The sequence below is a fragment of the Protopterus annectens genome, chromosome 6.part1 (assembly GCF_019279795.1).
Source record: "Protopterus annectens isolate FY-2018-M chromosome 6.part1, PAN1.0, whole genome shotgun sequence".
In the NCBI taxonomy this organism is placed as follows: Eukaryota; Metazoa; Chordata; order Ceratodontiformes; family Protopteridae; genus Protopterus; species Protopterus annectens.
The window spans coordinates 499,733,324-499,753,323 of record NC_056738.1 but is presented as its reverse complement, the minus strand read 5'-3'; the positions used below and the strand labels follow the sequence as shown (position 1 = coordinate 499,753,323).

Genomic DNA, 20,000 nt, shown 5'->3' with positions numbered 1-20,000 from the left:
AACATCTTGAGAACTGCAGGCCTCACTTGCCTCAGTTAAGGTCAGTGTTCATGATGCAACCATAAGAAAGAGACTGGGCAAAAATGGCGTGCATGACAGAGTTCCAAGGCGAAAACCACTGCTGACCAAAAAGAACATAAAGGCTAGTCTCCCTTTTGCCAAAAAACATCTTGATGATCCCCAAGACTTTTGGGAAAATATTCTGTGGACTGACAAAACAAAAGTTGAACCTTTTGAGAGGTGTGCGTCCCGTTACATCTGGCGTAAAAGTAACATAGCATTTCAGAAAAAGAACATCATGCCAACAGTCAAAACTGGTGGTGGTAGTGTGATGGTCTGGGGCTGCTTTGCTGCTTCTGTACCTGGACAACTTGCTGTGATTGATGGAACCATGAATTGTGCTCTCTACCATAAAATCCTGAATGAGAATGTCTGGCCATCAGTTCGTGACCTCAAGCTGAAACGCACTTGGGTTCTGCAGCAGGACAATGATCCAAAACACACCAGCAAGTCCATCTCTGAATGGCTTAAAAAAAACAAAATGAGGGTTTTGGAGTGGCCTAGTCAAAGTCTGAACTTTAATCCAATAGAGATGCTGTGGCATGACCTTAAAAAGGCGGTTCATGCTCAGAAACCCTCCAATATGGCTGGAATGAAAACAATTCTGCAAAGAGGAGTGGGCCAAAATTCCTCAACAGCGATGTGAAAAACTCATTGCCAGTTATCGCAAATTTATTTTATTTATTTATTATTTATTATTTTATTTTACATTTGTTAACCGGGCTAGTCTGGCTGGATACATGTCCATTTTCAGCAGAGGCCCGAGGAGAAAAGCTCCACTATCATACCATAACTTTACAGTTTAAAAAAAATCACTAATCAAAAAACAATCAAATAATGACAAAAAAAGCAAAGTACAATTGAATATACAGTATTACTGGGCTAGTCTGGCTGGATACATGTCTATTTTCTGCAGAGGGCTGAGGAGGAAAGCTTCACTATCATGCTATAAACTTTACAGTTTAAAAATCACTAAACAAAAAACAATCAAACATTGAGAAAAAGCAAGATACAATTTAATATACAGTGTTAACTATGAAAGCAGGTAGTGTAACAGTTATCAGTCGGGATTGGAGCATGGGCATAGCCAGTGATTTTGTAAATGATTTCTAATCTGTTTTTTGAAAAGGTGACATGAGCCTAGGGAGGTCAGTTCTGTGGGAAGTTTATTCCAATATGATCCGACAGTGTTTGCAAATAAGGAGTCACCTGCTTTATTATGAGATTTGAGAGTAGTTACTAGAAGCTTGTTGGCTGAGCGAAGTGTAGTAAGATTTTTATAAGGTGTGATGAGGTTGTTCAGTATAGGTGTGTTGGAGGGGTAATGTAGAATTTTAAAAGTGATGACTAATTGCTGTAGGAGTATTAGGTTTGGAAGTTCTAGCCAGTTGAGTTTCTTTAAGTTGAGACAGTGATGAGTATGGAATGGAGAGCCAGTGGCAAATCTGGCAATACTATGGTAGGCTAAATTAAGTTTCTGAAGGTTAGCTTTAGAAATGTTGATAAAGGAAGGAGAGGCATACAGTAGTGTAGAGATGAGATGAGTTTGGGCAAGAGATACTCGGGATGTGGCAGTAAGAAAGGGCTTAAGTCTGTAGAGGGCACCTATCTTTTTATTTACTGTCTTGATGGTTAAATCAATGTTTGATTGCAGTTGCTGCTGCTAAGGGTGGCACAACCATTTATTAGGTTTAGGGGGAAATCACTTTTTCACATAGGTCCATGTAGGTTTGCATAGCTTTTTTCTTTAATAAATAAAATCATCACTTAAGAACTGCATTTTGTGTTTACTTGGCTTATCTTTGTCTAAAACTTTTATTTGTTTGATGATCTGAAACATTTAAGTGTGACAAACATGCAAAAAAAAAAAAGAAATTAGGAAGAGGGCAAATACTTTTCCATTGCACTGTGTGTGTGTGTGTGTGTGTGTGTGTGTGTGTGTGTGTGTGTGTGTGTGTGTGTGTGTGTGTGTGTGTGTGTGTGTATATATATATATATATATATATATATATATATATCACAAGCTCAGAAAAGTGCTGAATTTCATTAATATCAAAAAAGCTACAGGATGCTAACACTTACTGGACTCCACCAGAAGTACATAGAGAAACAAATAAAAGACAAAGCATATTAGTTTACTCCAACTATTAGCAGGGAGCCAAGCCCTCCTGCACCCCCCATGTGGGTGGCTGTGCCACCCACACCCCCTGCTACTTAAATATATCAACTCCAAGATTGCACTTTACTACACTAAGATGAATTATGTTGTTGTATAGCAAATTAAAAGGGAACATGACTAAGGTTACAGCAGGCAGTCATGAAGCACATAATAATGATTGCCATTTTCCTCTGTGGAGTGCAATCTTGGAGTTTATATATTTAAGTAGCAGGGGGTGTGAGGGGGGCTTGCACCCCTGCTTATAGTTGGCGAATAGTAATATGTTTAGTTATGTAGTTGTGCTGGAATATTGTAAGTGTTGGTGTACTCTTGTTTTTTTGATATTATGAAATTCAGTATTTTGAGTTTTCAGTATTTTGAACTTTCAAGATTTTGGACTCAGTATTTTGAATTTCAAGATTATGAGCGTTCAAGATTTAGAAGCGGACCCATATGTATATATATATATATATATATATATATATATATATATCTTCTTTCGGCTGCTCTCGTTAGGGGTCGCCACAGCAGATCAACTGTTTCTATTTCCTCCTGTCCTGTACATCTTGCTCTGTCACACCAACCACCTGCATATCCTCTCACCACATCCATAAACCTTATCTTAGGCCTTCCTCTTTTCCTGTTACCTGGCAGCTTCATCCTTAGCATCTTTTTCCCAATATACTCTGCATCCCTCCTCAGCACATGTCCAAACCAACGTAATCTTGCCTTTCTGGCTTTGTCTCCAAACCTTCCAACCTGGGCTGACCCTCTAATATACTTATTCCTAATCCTGTCCATCCTCGTCACTCCCAGTGCAAATCTTAACATCTTCAACTCTGCCACGTCAAGCTCTGACTCCTGCCTTTTTGTCAATGCCACTGTCTCCAACCCGTATAACATAGATGGTCTCACTACCCTCTTGTAGACCTTCCCCTTCACTCTTACTGGTACTATTACTCCTGACAGTCTTCTCCACCCACTTCATCCTGCCTGTACTCTCTTCTTCACCTCTCTTCCACACTCACCATTACTCTGAACTGTTGATCCCAAGTAGTTAAACTCATTCACCTTCGCCACCTCTACTCCCTGCATCCTCACCATTCCTCTATCCTTCCTCTCATTCACACACATATATTCTGTCTTAGTCCTGCTGACCTTCATTCCTCTTCTCTCTACAGCATATCTCCACATCTCCAGGGTATCCTCCACCTGTTCAATACTCTCACTACAGATCACAATGTCATCTGCAAACATCATAGACCACGAGGACTCCTGTCTGATCTCGTCTGTCAACCTGTCCATCACCATTGCAAATGAGAAAGGGCTCAGAGCTGATCCTTGATGTAATCCCACCTCCACCTTAAACGCATCCGTCACTCCCACCGCAGACCTCACCACTGTCGCACTACCCTCGTACATATCTTGTACCACTCTTACATACTTCTGACACTCCCGACTTCCTCATACAATACCACAACTCCTCCCTAGGCACCCTGTCATATGCTTTCTCTAAATTCATAAAGACACAATGCAACTCATTCTGACCTTCTCTGTACTTCTCCATCAACACTCTCAGAGCAAACATTGCATCTGTAGTGCTCTTTCCCGGCATGAAACCATACTGCTGATCACCAATCATCACCTCCCTCCTTAACCTAGCTTCCACTACTCTTTCCCATAACTTCATGCTGTGACTGATCAGTTTAATCCCTCTGTAGTTACTACAGCTCTGCACATCACCCTTATTCTTAAAAATCGGTACCAAAACACTTTTTCTCCATTCCTCAGGCATCCTCTCACTTTCCAAGATTTCATTAAACAATCTAGTTAAAAACTCCACTGCCATTTCACCTAAACACCTCCATGCTTCCACAGGTATGTCATCTGGACCAACAGCCTTTCCGTTCTTCATCCTCTTCATAGCTATCCTTACTTCCTCCTTGCTAATCCACTGCACTTCATGAGTCACTATCCGCACATCATCCAACCTTCTTTCCCTCTCATTCTCTTCATTCATCAACCCCTCAAAGTACTTTTTCCATCTGCTCAACACACTTTCCTCGTATATATGCATCTCTCTCTCTCTCTATATATATATATATATATATATATATATGTATATGTATCCTTTTTAACCCAGGGAAATACTTAAAAAAAAGAATAATGTTGAATCTGAGTTACAGATCTACATATTTCAAGTTGCTCTACAGTGGATACTATAAGGGAAAAAATACAAACACCGGTATTGTGAGGCTCAGAGTTCAGGAATTCTGCTTTCACAAAGCTGAAGAACAGGTAACCACTGTCATTTACTTGGCTGTGGTGTGAGTTGAACAAATCACAACAAGGTTCAAGAATTGGGCACGCCTTTACAAAAAAATAAGGTTATGGGAAAATGTAGCAATTTTAATAGCCGACTAAAGGGATGGTATTTGTCAGTGTTTAATCTTCTGGGAGTAGGTGTGTGACTTATCCTTGTTTTCTGTGTTGATGAGTTCTGGTCTGTCTTCTAAAGACATACTTACCTTGAACAGGAAAATGACTATTCCCTTGTAGTCTTTTTTGGCCTTTTCTACATATCTGATCCTGATCAATTAACATAGAAGAATAAACTCAACACAGAGGGTGATGGTAGGATTAGTTTACACAAGGAGTTAAAATAAAGTGACCGGTTTAGCAGCTTCTTAAATCATTACAGTTTGCATCATTACACAGCACTGATTTTGATAACGACAACAGCTTATTTTAATTATCAGACATCAAATTAGTGGAAATGTGTCATTTTGTTAGTAATTCCTTAGTCATACTTACATTTGGCATCTTGTTACTCTTGATACTTTTGTTGATGAATTATTTCCTTTTGACACTGTAGATGACCATATCTCAGTAAAGAAGCTCTTTAATTTGTATGAGGAAACTTAATGTCTGAAAGTTACAATGTAGTAAATGATCCTGACGTAAACTGGGAACTGTGTCACATTAATAATTTGCAACCAAACATTTATTGACTTCATTTTTGAGAATTTGAAACTCCTTGTCAAATTTCCCATAAGGGTCAGTGATTACTTTGCTGTTATCCCTCACGTTTAAGGCCAGCAACTGCACAATAAATGAGCTGTTTTATCAGAAATGGAAACAGATCATATATTAATCTTGTTTAAAAAAAATGGGATGTGCATTGTAGTATTGAGAATTCATATTAATTCTAGGATTTCAAAAAGTATGTACTTGCCTGTCAGCAATTATTTGTAGCTCAAGATGAACTCAAGTATTTAAAAACATGAAACAATATGTATATATTTATGGTATCTTAAAGACTGAAAAGTGTATTCCTTTACAAACTGAATACATAAAGGAGTGAATAACAAACTACTGTGGTAGAACTGTAACATTACACAATTGTTGAGCAAGACAATTAAATGTCATATCCCTTTAAAATTGCCATACTAATGAAACTAATAGTTTGAAGGGTAAATGTGAGAATCTGTGACTAAGGTAAACAACAGTTGCAGGCAGAATTCACAGATAAGGTACACACAGGAACCTTTGCAATAAATTACATAGGATACATGTCAGAGCTGTTCAGTGATTCTGTACCATCCCCCAAAAGTGAATGTATGGAACTGTTGTAAGCTCAGTAGACTGTTGCATGCAAATCAGCCATAGTAATATCCATATGTACAGGGGAGTATACATACCAACTCTACATAATTTTAGAGATGAGCTCTACAGGGTTACCAGACCGTTTCTGATAGTCAGTTGCGTCATAAGTTGCAGCTGGAAAAATTGCTGATCCTTTAACTGTAGATTTCAACTGGCCATAATCTTGTTCATATTTGAGCTCTTGTCCCTTGCAAAATGTTTGATCTTCTGCTAATTCACTCAGGATTACAGTCAATATATAATGCCAGTCATATTTCTTCTTGTTCAGAAAATATATGTTCCTACCAGTCTGTTTTGTGAATTAAGTAATATTTGAATGTCGTTATTTTTGGCTTTGTCCCCGATTCTTGAACAAAGAATTTTGAGGGCTAGTATCTACAGAATTGATTAAAAACATGGGGTGTGTACAGGCTGGAATTTCCTGCATGGGTGATGTGGAGCAAGGCATGTCTTTGATTTACCTTTAAGTAAAATGTTGTTTACATAAGTATCTGGGAACCTGTGTAATCTAAATAGTTTACTAAAAAAAAGGCACAAAACACAATAAATGAATAAAAAAAGATCCAACCACGAATGAAGGCAGAACGACCTTTATATAAAGTGTACAAGCGCTTTCGTCTGGACAAGACTTCATCAGATACAAAAAACACACAGGTGCTACAAACAACTTTTATAATGCCTCACGAAACAATCAATTAAACTTTTAAAGAAACACACACATAAAGAATATACATATATAAAATATAAAATATACTAATACTAAATACTTTTGACCAAAAAAATTAACATGAGTAAAAAAACAATTAATTCTACAATGTAATTCATGTTAAACCCTAACTGCTTTTGCTAGTAGAACTGGTTTTAATACTAAAGTATTCATTTAGACCAGGAGCAATATGTGCCCTCAGCCTAAGTTGCCATTTAAGTTCTTTATTTAATAAAATGTTTTTACAATCTCCCCCTCTAACATTGTCTCTCACAACTTCAATAATACCAAATTTATAACCAGAAAAAGAAGCATATATCTCAGAATGTTTAAAAAGTGCATTGCTTTCTTTGGCTGTCCTAATATCATATGTGTGTTCATATATTCTGTCTCTGAGTGCCCTCTCAGTTTTTCCAACATAGAATGCAAGGCACCCACCACATATCGCCAAATAAACCAACATCCTGGTTCTGCAGTTGCCCCTGCAGAATCTCACAAAACTATTAAGCCCATTCTTTAATCTGATATGTGCATCACTGATGATGTATGAACATTGGCTGCAACTGCCACAAGGAAAAGTATTCTTATTAAAATATCTTGCATTGCTGTCAATGTATTCAAAAACTTTTTTAAAATTCCTTCCTGTCCTAAAGGTAAATATAGGTTTGGGTCCTACTGCCTCAAATAGATCTTTGTTACTTTTTAACATGCACCAATTGGAACTAATAATATTAGTAAAAGTATTTGAAAATGTAGTGAACTCTGTAACACAGGACCCCCTAAAATCTTTCCCATCTCTACACTGAGACCCTAAAGCGACAAAGGGTTGACCTAACAATGGCTTATATCTTTTGCCCCATTCACCATAGACCTTGGCCAATATGTCACAAACCATATCTAAAGGATAATTCCTTTCAATAAACTTACTACCCAGAAAAAGAAATTCATTCTTCAAATCATTGAAATCTGAAGTCATCCTGGCTATCCTAACTGCCTGTCCCTTCACAAGGCTTTTCTTTTGGAATATAGGATGATGACTGTCAAAGTGCAAATAGCTATTGCACAAAGTATCCTTACGGTAAATCTTGGATTTAAAATTCTTGTTTTAACAATAGTAATGTCCAAGTAGTTAATAGTGTCAGGATGCCAAGTGTGTGTAAAGGCAAGAAAACTGGTACTATTATTCAAGTATTCCATAAACAAGGTGAGCATTTCTGTGGTTCCTTTCCATAAAAGAAGAATATCGTCAAGGAATCTCAGATAAATTTTAATGTTTCCTTGAAAGGGACTGCCAAATACATATCTACTCTCCCACTCCAACATGACCAAGTTGGCGTACATGGGGGCACAAGCTGCCCCCATTGCAACACCACTAGTCTGTTGGAAATATTCACCTTGGAAACTGATATAATTATGATCTAAAACAATTTCTAAAAGTTCCAAAATTAATGGAATCTGGTCCTTCTCTAGGGAAGAGTGTTTGTAAATACTGTCACTAAAGTATTCAAAACCCAGATCACGGGGAATACAGGTAAATAAATTCTTCACATCAATAGTGAGGAAACTAACGTCCTCACTCCACAGATCTGGGGTTAATTTGCTGAGAAAATCCCATGAATTCCTTAAAAGATGTACCATTTTCATCAAAATTTCTTTAATGTGATAATCAACAAAAACCGCTAGTGGATGTGTTTTAGAATTTCTAGCAGAAACAATGGGTCGAAAAGTTGGAGCTAAAATGGATTTGTGAACCTTAGGTAGCCCAAAAAAGGTGGGAATTATAGAATTGTTTTGTCTCAAAAATCTGTGGGTCTTACAATCAATCCTATTTTCTAATAGGTATTCTTCTAAAATAAATTCTCCCATAGGCTATGTTGATTTCATTAATCGAAATGGGAGAGTAAGTAGTGGAATCCAACAAGATATTGGTAATCGAATTATAATATTCCTCAGTATCAAACAACACAACACCCCCTCCCTTGTCAGGTTGCATGATACGCAGTTCTTTTTGCCCTTGTAAGTGATGAAGTAGTTGGATTTCATCATAACTTAAATTGGTTAAACCACAGTTTAAATTGTGCCTGTGAAAGGCTTCATATATTTCATCCATAACTATTTTTTCATATAGCAATAAAACAGGATGAAGAGGTGGATTGTAAGTAGTACTTCGAACTAAACCCTCTGAAACATTGTTGTTCTCTTTATCTGTTTTGTTAAAAATCATATTTAAATTTAACTTTCTTAAAAATAATTTAAAATCAACCAAGAGATTAGCTAGATCACCAGGGTTACTTTTGACATATTTGAAACCTCTAGAAAACAAGTTGAAATGTAGTTTCCCTATAACTTGAGTGGAATAGTTATAAATTTTAAAACCATTGTATTCAGATACAGTGCCATCGGTCCCTTGCTGAATCACTATTTGCCCTTCTTGACCACCCTTTTCCATCCGTAATTCATCCCATAGCCATTGCTCGAATGACCTGGGTCTGGAGGATGCCTGGTCTTGCTGGCCAATCGTTCTGACCTCCTGGGGAATAAAAAAGGGTCTTGCAGTTCAGAAAAGGAATCTAACTCATCAGGGTATTGTAACTCGTACCTCTGGTGGCGCCCCTTGATCATGAATGTCAGCCACAAGAGGGTTAATGTCATCACCAAATCCTGTATTTGCATTTATATTTATATTGTTTCTATTACCATGTCTATTATTAAAAATAGGACCAGGATAAACTTTAACAACACTGTACTGCTGTTGGTCCCTCAGGAATTTCTTTTGTTTCCTTAAAAAAATGTTAACCCTCCTGTCAATTTTATCCAGGATTTTCCTATACAAAGATTCAAATTCAGAAAATAATAAATCTTTTAAAATATTTTCATTCAAAATATTTATCTCCTTACACAAAGGCAGCATAGTAACATCATTGTATTTCACAAGTCCCAAACCACACTCATCAAATTAAGAATGTAAATCTTTTAAAACATCTTTCGAATATGTGACACCAAAAGGGTATTTAAAAAATCTTAAACCTTGTGGGACAAAACCATGTTCAATACAACAATGTAAAGAACGATTGTCCAGCTCCAAACATGGCTAAAACACAAAGAGAAGTCTGCAAAGTTCGTGAGGAGGTTGCAGCACTTAAAAGTGATCTTTCCAGGCTTATTGAACTTTTAAGCCAAAAGGAGTCGGCTGGTGGCGCTGTTTCCCAGCCCACAGAGCCCTCATGTGTGCCTGAGACCTGTGCCACGCCTTTCACGTCGTCTCCACGCTCAGTACCTGCGAGTCATGGTGGGATACAGGCAGAGAGAGGGTATGTGCCTTCCAACAGCATTACATCTGTGGATGGTCAGGTTCAAATGGTTCCTAATGCGAGTGGAATAAGACTTCAAGACAGTAACCATCAAGGTGAACTACCTATTTGTGACAATAACGCTACAGGTACTGTCTTTAATATTCGTCAAAATCGCCAGAGAGATGTCATGGTTGTTTCTAGCGTTTCAGGCACCCAGGGTGCTGTACATAACAATGAAGTGCTTTTTGAACCTAAAAAATGTTTTCAACATGTGTTCAATAATAATTTTGACTTTAATCCTGTTGATAACATTCATTTCGTTAACCATGGTTATGGTGACAATTCCGCTGATTCTTTGACTTTAAAGGACATGATACTTTTTTTAGAAAAAAAACTTTTTAAATACAAATGAAGATAAAGTGTATATTGATGCATGTATATATACATACCTGACATCGGGGGCAAGAAAAACTAAAGAAAATGGTGTCGGCTGTGTGTTTTATACCCCTGACGTCATGGAAGAGAAGACAGCAACCGACGCAGAACCCAAGACTTTGGAATTCAGGCAGACTGTGAGGGCAACCTGCCAGCAGATTACCCAAATGACTGCAACAGTGAATACACTCGAACATCTACATTTATGGTAAGTGTACACAACTGTACTTTATTTGCTCCCAATACCTTGGTTCTTTTGCCAGTTTTCTCCAATAAATTCCAGCCCTGTCTTTCCTATTGTCTATATCTCTAATTGCAGTCATCCCATCAGTAGAATCTCCTTTCTCCCATCCTGTGTTGGCTTAGTTCTTAGAATACATTCTGCTACTCTGTGTATATAATATGTATTATTGCTATTCTCCTTAAAGGCCTGCATCCAAAATCCCAGTCTCTCCTTTTGTTGAGATTCCCCCTTGTTTCATCCTCATTCCTATCCACTTTGAAGTATAGCTTTCTGCTTCTGCTATGTATAGGAGTCTTAACTGTGTAGCTCTGACATACCCTTTCAAATTGGGTAAACCCAATCTGCCCTGTTCTACCAGAAGAATCAGCTTATCCCACTTTACTTTTGCCTTCTAACCCTCCCAGATAAAGTCCTTCAGCTCTTAATTGCTATCCACAACTTCTGCTCTGGTTGATAAAAATAAGCCTGACCTGTTTATAAGACTAAAGGGACTAAAAACATTTTAACTGCTAGCATCTTATTCCATCCACCTTCAACCCCTTTTTTCCATTTTGCATATGGGGTCAGAGTGTCACTTCAACAGTCGATCATCTTTAGCCAAGGTGGCAATCCCTGCTGTGGTAGTTCATCTGTACCACTCACTCGTATACACACTTGCACCTACGGCCTATTTTAGTGCGTCAAATCCACTTACCGCATGACTTTGGAATGTGGGAGGAAACCCATACTACTGCAGGGAAACTGCACAAAAGGCACACCCAGCTGAGATTCGAACAGGAGAACCTGTCGGTGTGAGGCAACAATGCTAACAGCTGCCGCCGCCTGCTTGTGTTTCATTATCCATGTCCAGTATAATAAAGCTTCCATTTTCTCAGTTTTTGTATTATCTTTTGTTTAGTCTCTTCCCACATATCCTTAGTGGCTACACTAGAATCATTTTAATCCAAATTCCTAAGTACTTAATTTTATTATGTCCCCATAAATATGGATATTCCTGAACCAGTTCATGTGTGGATACAGAATTTACTATTTGTATATTGCCTTCATTGGTCTGACCAAGGCATTCGACTTCATCAGTAGCCAAGTCTGTTTGCAATTCTTGCAAAGATTTGCTGATGTCCTTCAAGGATGCAACTGCAGTCCTGACATATGGGTTGTCCTGCCTCAGGCAGCCCTTCGGTCGGCCGGATTCCAAATTCTGGGTCCGGCGTCGGCTGATGTCACCCTTTCCCCGACGTCAGAGCGCCTCGGGTATAAAAACGTCAGCCGACGCCATCTTCTTCAGTCTTTCTTGCTGCGTGGCGCCCGAAGAAGAAGCAGTTTGCAAGTGCCGGTCGACCAGCTCCTGTGTTTTCAGCTACTGAAGTCTTCAAAAAAGCTAAGTACCCCATTGGGGACCTTTTCTTGCCTCAGCTGATGTCAGATAAGTGAAAAAGTTAATAATTGTTTAACTTGTGGGAAACAAATACCTCATAAGGATTTCCACTCTTACTGCTTACCCTGCTTAGGCCCAGAACACAACGTCTCGGCCTGTGCAGCTTGTGCCTCTCTCAATAAACGCACTCTTAGGCGTCGGTCAGAGTTTGCACAGGATTATTTTGGGGAAGATTTCTGTTATATCATGCCATCGGAGCTTCCGACAGCACATTTACCTAAAAAACGGAAGGATAAGGACCGACAACCGCGGTCTCGGCCGACACCACGCTTAGGCCTACCGCGAGTGTCTCGGTCTCTTCTGAGCCGGTTTCGCAACCGCTACAGACCGACGACACCGCTCCACCGGTTACTTCGGTACCGGAGGCCAGCTCTGTGCCGGTTCCTGTTCTCCCCTCTGAGACCGTAGCCCAGGATATTTCTGACACCACTTCAGTGGATAAGACTACTCCAGCACGTGGGGCTGCCAGGCCTCCAGTGTCTATGTCCATTAAGGCCTACACACATGCTAAGGCTGCCAAACAGGCTAAGTCTCTCCCTGCAAGATCTGTTTCTCAGGGATCCACTTCTGGTTCTCAAATTTTAAGTTTAGCTGAGGACCTTATTTCTTTAATTAGGGGTTCACAGCCTCATCCAGATAGAGGCTCTCAGCCGCCTTCTGACAAGAGGCCTAGGGTTGAGCAGGTAGACTCCCAGTCCTCCGATGAGGCCTCAGGTGATTCTGCACATTCAGACTACCAGGAGGAGGCCTTCCCGGCCTACGAGGATTCTGATGCGGAGGAATCTTATTCCCTCTGCTTCTCCTCCTGAGGAGTTTTCCTTTGGGGAAACGCTTCATTCCATGAGGGAACACTTCAAATGGCAAAGCCAAGAATACTCAGATTCTAGGAAAAGGTTAAAGGAATTTTTAAAGCTACCTCAGCATAGACCCTTAGCTATTCCTCCAGTTTTAAATGTTTTAGATGATGTGTACTTAGAATCTAGTGTTTCCCCTGACTCCCTCACCCCTGCTCCTGTCAAGCCAGACAGGTACTACAGGGTCCCAGACACACATCAATTTCTGTACAAGGGCCATACTGCTGACCCTGAAACTATTTCTCAGGGGCCTAAAGGGGTTTCCTCCACTACTGCTAAGAACCCACTCCCTTCGGAAAGAGATTTTAGGGCTTTAGAAAGGTGGGGCAAGAAAGTATATACATCTTCCACCATTTCTATGCGAGCATTAAATTGTCAATTTCATATGATTCAGTATCAGGAATACATGTTGGATGACTTGCAAAAGAAACTGGCTTCCCCTGAACCATTAGATAGAAAGGGGTTACAGGAATTGGTTCATAATACTAAGTAGGTTAGCAGCCATTTCCTTCAGTGTGGATATGATGCATTGGAAGCTTCATGTAGAGCAGCAGTGACAGGTGCGGTCATACGCAGACATGCTTGGTTAAAGGAACAAACATAGCCAGACCATGTGAAAATTAAGCTTTTGGACGCACCACTAGAGAAACATAAGCTATTTGGTACTACTGCACAAGAGGTTTTAAAGAAAATAGAGGAAAAGGCAAAATCAGTGCAAACAGTCAAAGATTTCCTCCAGGTACAGCCTCCAAGATTCAGCAGGAATTGGCCTTCTAAGCATTGGTCCTTTCCTGACACAGACAAATTTCAAAGAGGCAAAAACAGATGTGGCAGAGGTAGAGGGTAAACTCGAGGCTCCTACAGAGGACGTCAATGGCAGCCTCCGAACCAGAGAGGTGGGGCAGGACCTTCCACTGCTCTGCCAGGACAATCTCAATGACTTGACTTTGACTCCGCCATCCAGGGCTCAATTAGAAGCACCTTTGGGCGGAAAATTATCTTTATTCTCACAAAATTGGCACAATATTACAAAGGACAAATGGATACTGGAGATAATAGACAAAGGATACAGATTCTATTTTCATACACTGCCAACAAGACATGGCAGGCCAAACCTGCCACCAAATCAAAGGGTAGAGGCACTCAAACAAATAACAAACCTACTTCAAATAAGAGCAATAGAAAAGGTTCCTTCTGCAGAACAAGGACAAGGATTTTATTCAAGACTGTTCCTTGTTCCAAGAAAAGAAAACCAATGGAGACCCATTCTGGACTTTTCCGCACAGTATTTTTTCAAAAAGAAATGCTGGCAGTGATACATGCAATCAAGGCCTTCGAAAAGTTCATGCATCAGGGCCATCTACTAATAAAGACAGACAATACCACAGTTATGTGGTACATAAACAAGCAAGGAGGTACCCATTCCTACCCTCTTTGCAGACTGGCACTCACATTGCTAAAGTGGTTAGAAAGACCTTCTACATTGCCCACCTGATCATGAAGGGATTCACATCCAGATCTAGTGAGGTCATTGTTCCCCTGTACTCTTCACTTATCAGACCAATGATCGAGTACAATGCCCCATTCGGGATGTATCTCACCAGACATCTGCAGCAATTGGAGAGACCCCAAAAGTTCCTCACCAAAAGGATAAAGGGACTCCAAAATCTGTCATATGCTGCCAGATTGAAGAAACTCCAGCTCTATTCAGTCGCATACCGTCTGCTCAGAGGTGACATGTGCCTGACATACAAGGCCATGTCCAACCCGAATTAATGGACATGCTCCACCTCAAAAATCCAAATCCACCAAAACCACTAGAGCAAGCAACTTAAACCTTAGCACGGATATAAATAGGGCGTGCTGGAGGGATAGATTTATCACTCAGAGACTCCCTATGCTGTGGAATAAAATCCCGGTCCATGTGAGGCAGAGCACCTCGCTGACTCTGTTCAAGAGAAATCTAGACCTGTGGATGGGAGATCGTAGGTTTACCCCGGGAATCATCTCTGTGTCACTGCTGGACAGAGGCACAACAAACTAATGGGCACAGTATTTTTTCATATAAGGGGTGGCGTAAGCCACAAAAATTTGGGCTAGGCTTATAAATGCCTTAGGGCAGATAGCCTAGTATAAACCTATGAACCTATGAATACTTACCTTATTGTGCCAAAATTCAAAATGCTGACTTTACAGCAACTCCTTCCCATGCTGGGCAAGGGGTCTTGGCTGGTAACTCTGGACCTCAAGGAGGCATACCTGCATGTCCCAATCAGACAAAGTTGCAGAAGATACCTCAGATTTCTTGCAGGCTCAGAGCATTATCAATTCTCAGCATTGCCCTTTGGCTTATCTACTGCGCCCAGAGTGTTCACGAAATGCCTGGCATCAGTAATTGCACATTGCAGACTTCAGGGGATACAAATATACCCTTACCTGGACGACTGCCTTGTACAAGCGGACAGCCAACAAGCCTTGTTAAAAAACTTGGACTATGTCATTCACCTACTGCAGACCTTGGGATGCACAATCAATATTCAGAAGTCAAGTCTCGTACCATCCCAACAAATACCTTTCCTGGGTGCCACACTGGACACAAACACCCAGATGGCGTTTCTGACAAAAGAAAAACAATTACCAGAATACTTCAGAAGATTGGCAACTCACACCCAGATGACTGCAAGGAAAATCCTGCAGGCCCTGGGTTTCATGGCATCTTGCATTCTTCTGATTCCACATGCAAGGCTACATATGAGGAAACTACAATGGTATCTAAAAAGTCTATGGTCTCAGCACAGCCACAGCCTGGAAACATTGATCCAACTCATTTCATGCCTTCAAAAGGAATTTATGTGGTGGGCTCAAGCAAGCCAGATAAACGTCTGCCTTTCAGCAAGCCTCGTACAAGTCAAACCATAACAACAGACGCCTCAGACCATGGATGGGGGGCGCACATGGAGGGCAGATGCATTCAAGGACAATGGACACAAAAAGAAAAGCACCTGCATATCAACCAAAAAGAAATGCTGGCAGTGATACATGCAATCAAGGCCTTCGAAAAGTTCATGCATCAGGGCCATCTACTAATAAAGACAGACAATACCACAGTTATGTGGTACATAAACAAGCAAGGAGGTACCCATTCCTACCCTCTTTGCAGACTGGCAATGAATCTCGGGGATATTTCCCTACAATTGAAAATAGAGCTACAATCCCAGTTTGTACCAGGGAAAGGACAATGTTCTGGCGGACAGCCAAAGCAGAAACATCATGGATCCACACGAATGGATGTTGCATCCAGATATTTTCTTACAAATAGCTCAAGCATGGGGAAGGCCGGATATAGATCTTTTTGCCTCCCACTTCAATCACCATCTGAAAAAGTTTTGCACAAGGACATACCATCCTCAAGCATGGAAGGTGGACGCTCTCTCCTTCAGTTGGAACTCCCTAACACTATATGCCTTCCCACCTCTTCCTTTGATGACCAAGGTGTTACTAAAGATCAAGACAGAGCAACCGAAAGTCATACTGATAGCTCCAGACTGGCCAAGACAACACTGGTATCCACTGCTACGGAGCTTGACACACACCAATCCGTGGCTCCTTCCTCAATGGCCACTTCTTCTGACACAGCACAATTACAGGACACTACACCCCAGCTTGAAAACATTGAAGCTGACAGCTTGGAAGATTCCATGACTATTACTCAGGATACACTTTCCAAAAGGGTAAAAGATATCATCCTGGAGGCGCGCAGACCTTCCACTAGAAAAACATACTCCGCAAAATGGAAGAGATTTCTTATCTGGAACAGCAAAAAGGGTCAAGACCCATCAGTGATGAGCATTCCACAGATCCTGGAATACTTGGCTGAAATGCTCCACAATGGCCTTTCATATTCTTCCATAAAAATACATGCTTCAGCAATATCTGCCAAATATAACACTGATCCGCCTGTATTTTCTCACCCATTGCTAAGACAGTTTCTAAGAGGTATAAAGAACATCAACCTTCCAAGGAAACCACCAGTGCCTGCATGGGACCTCAACTTCATGCTGGAAATATTAACTCTTCCTCCCTTTGAACCAGCAGCATCTTCAGAGTTGCAATTTCTGTCTTGGAAGACAGCCTTCCTTCTGGCAGTAACCTCAGCAAGAAGAGTCTCTGAGCTACAGGCCCTTATGGCAATACAACCATTTCTCATTTTTCACCAGGACAGAGTTTCTTTGAGAACCAATCCGTCATTCATGCCAAAGGTGGTATCCAGGGTGTCCCTGAATCAAGCTAGTCACCTGCCTACCTTCTTTCCCAATCCTCAAAATAAAGGAGAGAGACTTCTGCACACCTTGGACATACACAGACAGTTGCGCTACTACTTGGACAGAACAAAGTCTTTCAGAAAATCTGACCAGCTTTTTGTAGCTTTCGCTGCTGGATTGCAGGGAAAAGCAATTTCCAAACAGACAATTTCTAAATGGATTGGAAATTGCATTCGATTCTGCTACTCTTTTCATGGAAAAACTGTGCCAGCTGACACCAGGCCACATTCCACCAGAGCTACAGCCACCTCCACAGCCTTTTTAAGAGGAGTGGCAACAAAGGACATTTTAGAAGCTGCTACATGGAGCTCCGTGCATACATTTTCCAAACATTACAACCTGCCTTTATACTCCAGGTCCAGAGCAGGATTTGCCTCTGCGGTACTGCAGGGCATTTTAGCTACACCATCTTTGTCTTAGTGCCTACCACCCCCAGGTTGGCTATGGTATTCAACCCATATGTCAAGACTGCAGTTGCATCCTTGAAGGACATAGTACAGTTTTGTACCTACCATAAATGTAGATGTCCGATAGGTATGCAACTGCAGTCAGATTTTCCCTCCCACCTACCCCTCTGTGGTATACTTTTGGGTTTCTACCCCTGATTTTAGCTACCTGGGGTAATCTTTTATGGTGTATTTGTTTTTATGCTGTTGTACTTGTCTGGAATTTTTTCTCTATTTTCCAAAATTTAGCTTTCCTTAGAGGGCACCTGGCATCTGGGGCAAGAAACATTGAAGAAGATGGCGTCGGCTGACGTTTTTATACCCCAAGCGCTCTGACGTCAGGGAAAGGGCGACATCAGCCGACGTCGGACCCAGACTTTTGGAATCCGGCCAATCGAAGGGCTGCCTGAGGCAGGACAAACCCATATGTTAGGATTGCAGTTGCATACCTATCGGACATCTACATTTATGGTAGGTACAAAACTGTACTTTCTCATATACTGATTAGCATTATCAAGGCCTTCCATTAAGGCATGAGGGGGACTAATCATATATGATGGATCCACATCTGAACCTTTAGAGATTCTCAGTGGAGTAAAGCAGGGGTGTGTACTGGCAGCAACGTTGTTTAGTATCTTCATTTAAGTTGCGTTGAAATTTTCTTTTGGAACTGCTACAGAGGCTGTCTATTATCAAACTAGAATGAACGGCGACCTCTTCTGTTGACACTTGGATCAAAGACCCAGGGTGCTTAGGAAGCGTCTAAGGGAGTTCCTTTTCGCTGATGACTCAGCTATTGTGGTTCACATTCAGCAAGAACTTCAGTCACTCATGGCTCGCTTTTCAGATGCATGTTCAAAGAAGACCCAGGTGATGGGCCAAAATGTGGGAAGTGAGCCATCAATCATGGTGAATGACTGTGGGCTGGCGGTTGTTCATGTGTTCATGTACCTAGGCTGTACAGTCTGTGACATCGTGTCACTTGATAGTGAGGTGAACAAGTGCATTGGAAAAGCCACTGTCAGAGAATATGAGCTAATAATAAGCTCACTGTGCACAACAAGGTGCAGGTTTACACAGCCTGTGTTTTGAGCACATTACTGTATGCCAGTGAAACATGGAGCAGCAGCAGACTTAGGCACATACTTGGTATCTCATGACAGGACAAGATGCCCAACAGCACAGTGCTTGAGAGGAAGAGCACCATTCTGAAACAGAGACATATGCATTTGGTTGGGTCATGTCTCACGCATGACAGATGGACGAATACCAAAATACCTCCTTTTTGGAGAGCTGGACTCGGGAAAGAAACTGAAATGCGACCCAAATTGTGCTACAGGGACATATACAAACATGACTTAAGTGCTCTGTCCATCAGTATAAACAACTGGTATTCTTTTGCGTCAGAAAAGATTGTCTGGAAACAGGAAGCGAAGGAAGCTTTCACTATGTATGAAACCACCTTGCTAAGGAGAGCAGAGGATGAGAAAGTCCTCAAGAAGATCCATGCCCATGATACCAGACCAACATCTGCCTACTGCTGCACAGTGTGTGGGAAGAAGTGTCACTCCCAGTTTGGATTGCACAGCCACAGAAGATGCATAAATCAGTCCAATAGAGGTGCAAAAACCCATGATTCTTTGGGATTGAAGGAAGCCTGCTGTCTACATATATATAATCTGTGTGGCTGTATATCTGTATGTCAAATTTTTAAAAATATTGAATGACAAGTGATCGAACACCACTGACTGATCACCGACCAACTGAAAAAAGCAATGTTTTGTAGGGGAGGGGAAAACTGCACCCCACTTGATACACATGCACACCCTGCTAATTATATACATCAACTTGTAGATCAGAGTTCACTGAGGAAAGGGCAAATTCCCTATCCCTGCTGTACTGCAGTGTAGCCCAGAAAAAATATGCCAGTAATGTGAGATCAACTGATTTTTGATTAGCTGTAATGGCTTTTTGCAGGTCTACTAAGGGGGAACTGTCAGTCACACTTGTGCAACCTGTGTAGAATTGTAACATGATCATTCTAGTTTTATATCTAGCAGTTTCTAGTTCTTGTATTGCATGTTTTTTTTTTACAAGAATCAGCAGGCATTAGATAAACTGTTTTGGGTACATTTGTCTTCTGAGACGCATCTTACATTTGTACACCAGAATACTTGAAAGTAGGAACTGCTTTCTGAATTAGTATGTGTTCTGAATTTGGCAGGTAATGCAATGGCTTTGTAGTTTACCATGGACGAGTCTGATGACTAGCTGCATCTGTTGGATTGTCATTGACTGATGGAGCACGTAGTGAGGGGCTTCTCTTACTATGAAAGCCTTCTCTGTGACCTTACTGCTTTAATGTATATTTAGTAGATATC

The 20,000-nt window shown here is 40.8% G+C and overlaps 1 protein-coding gene across 5 annotated transcripts in view; it reads left to right on the top strand.

The window, feature by feature from the left end:
- Positions 1–20,000, top strand: part of IGF2BP2 (insulin like growth factor 2 mRNA binding protein 2) — a 1,003,123-nt gene that overhangs the window by 441,330 nt on the left and 541,793 nt on the right. The gene's annotated exons all lie outside the window — the stretch shown is intronic.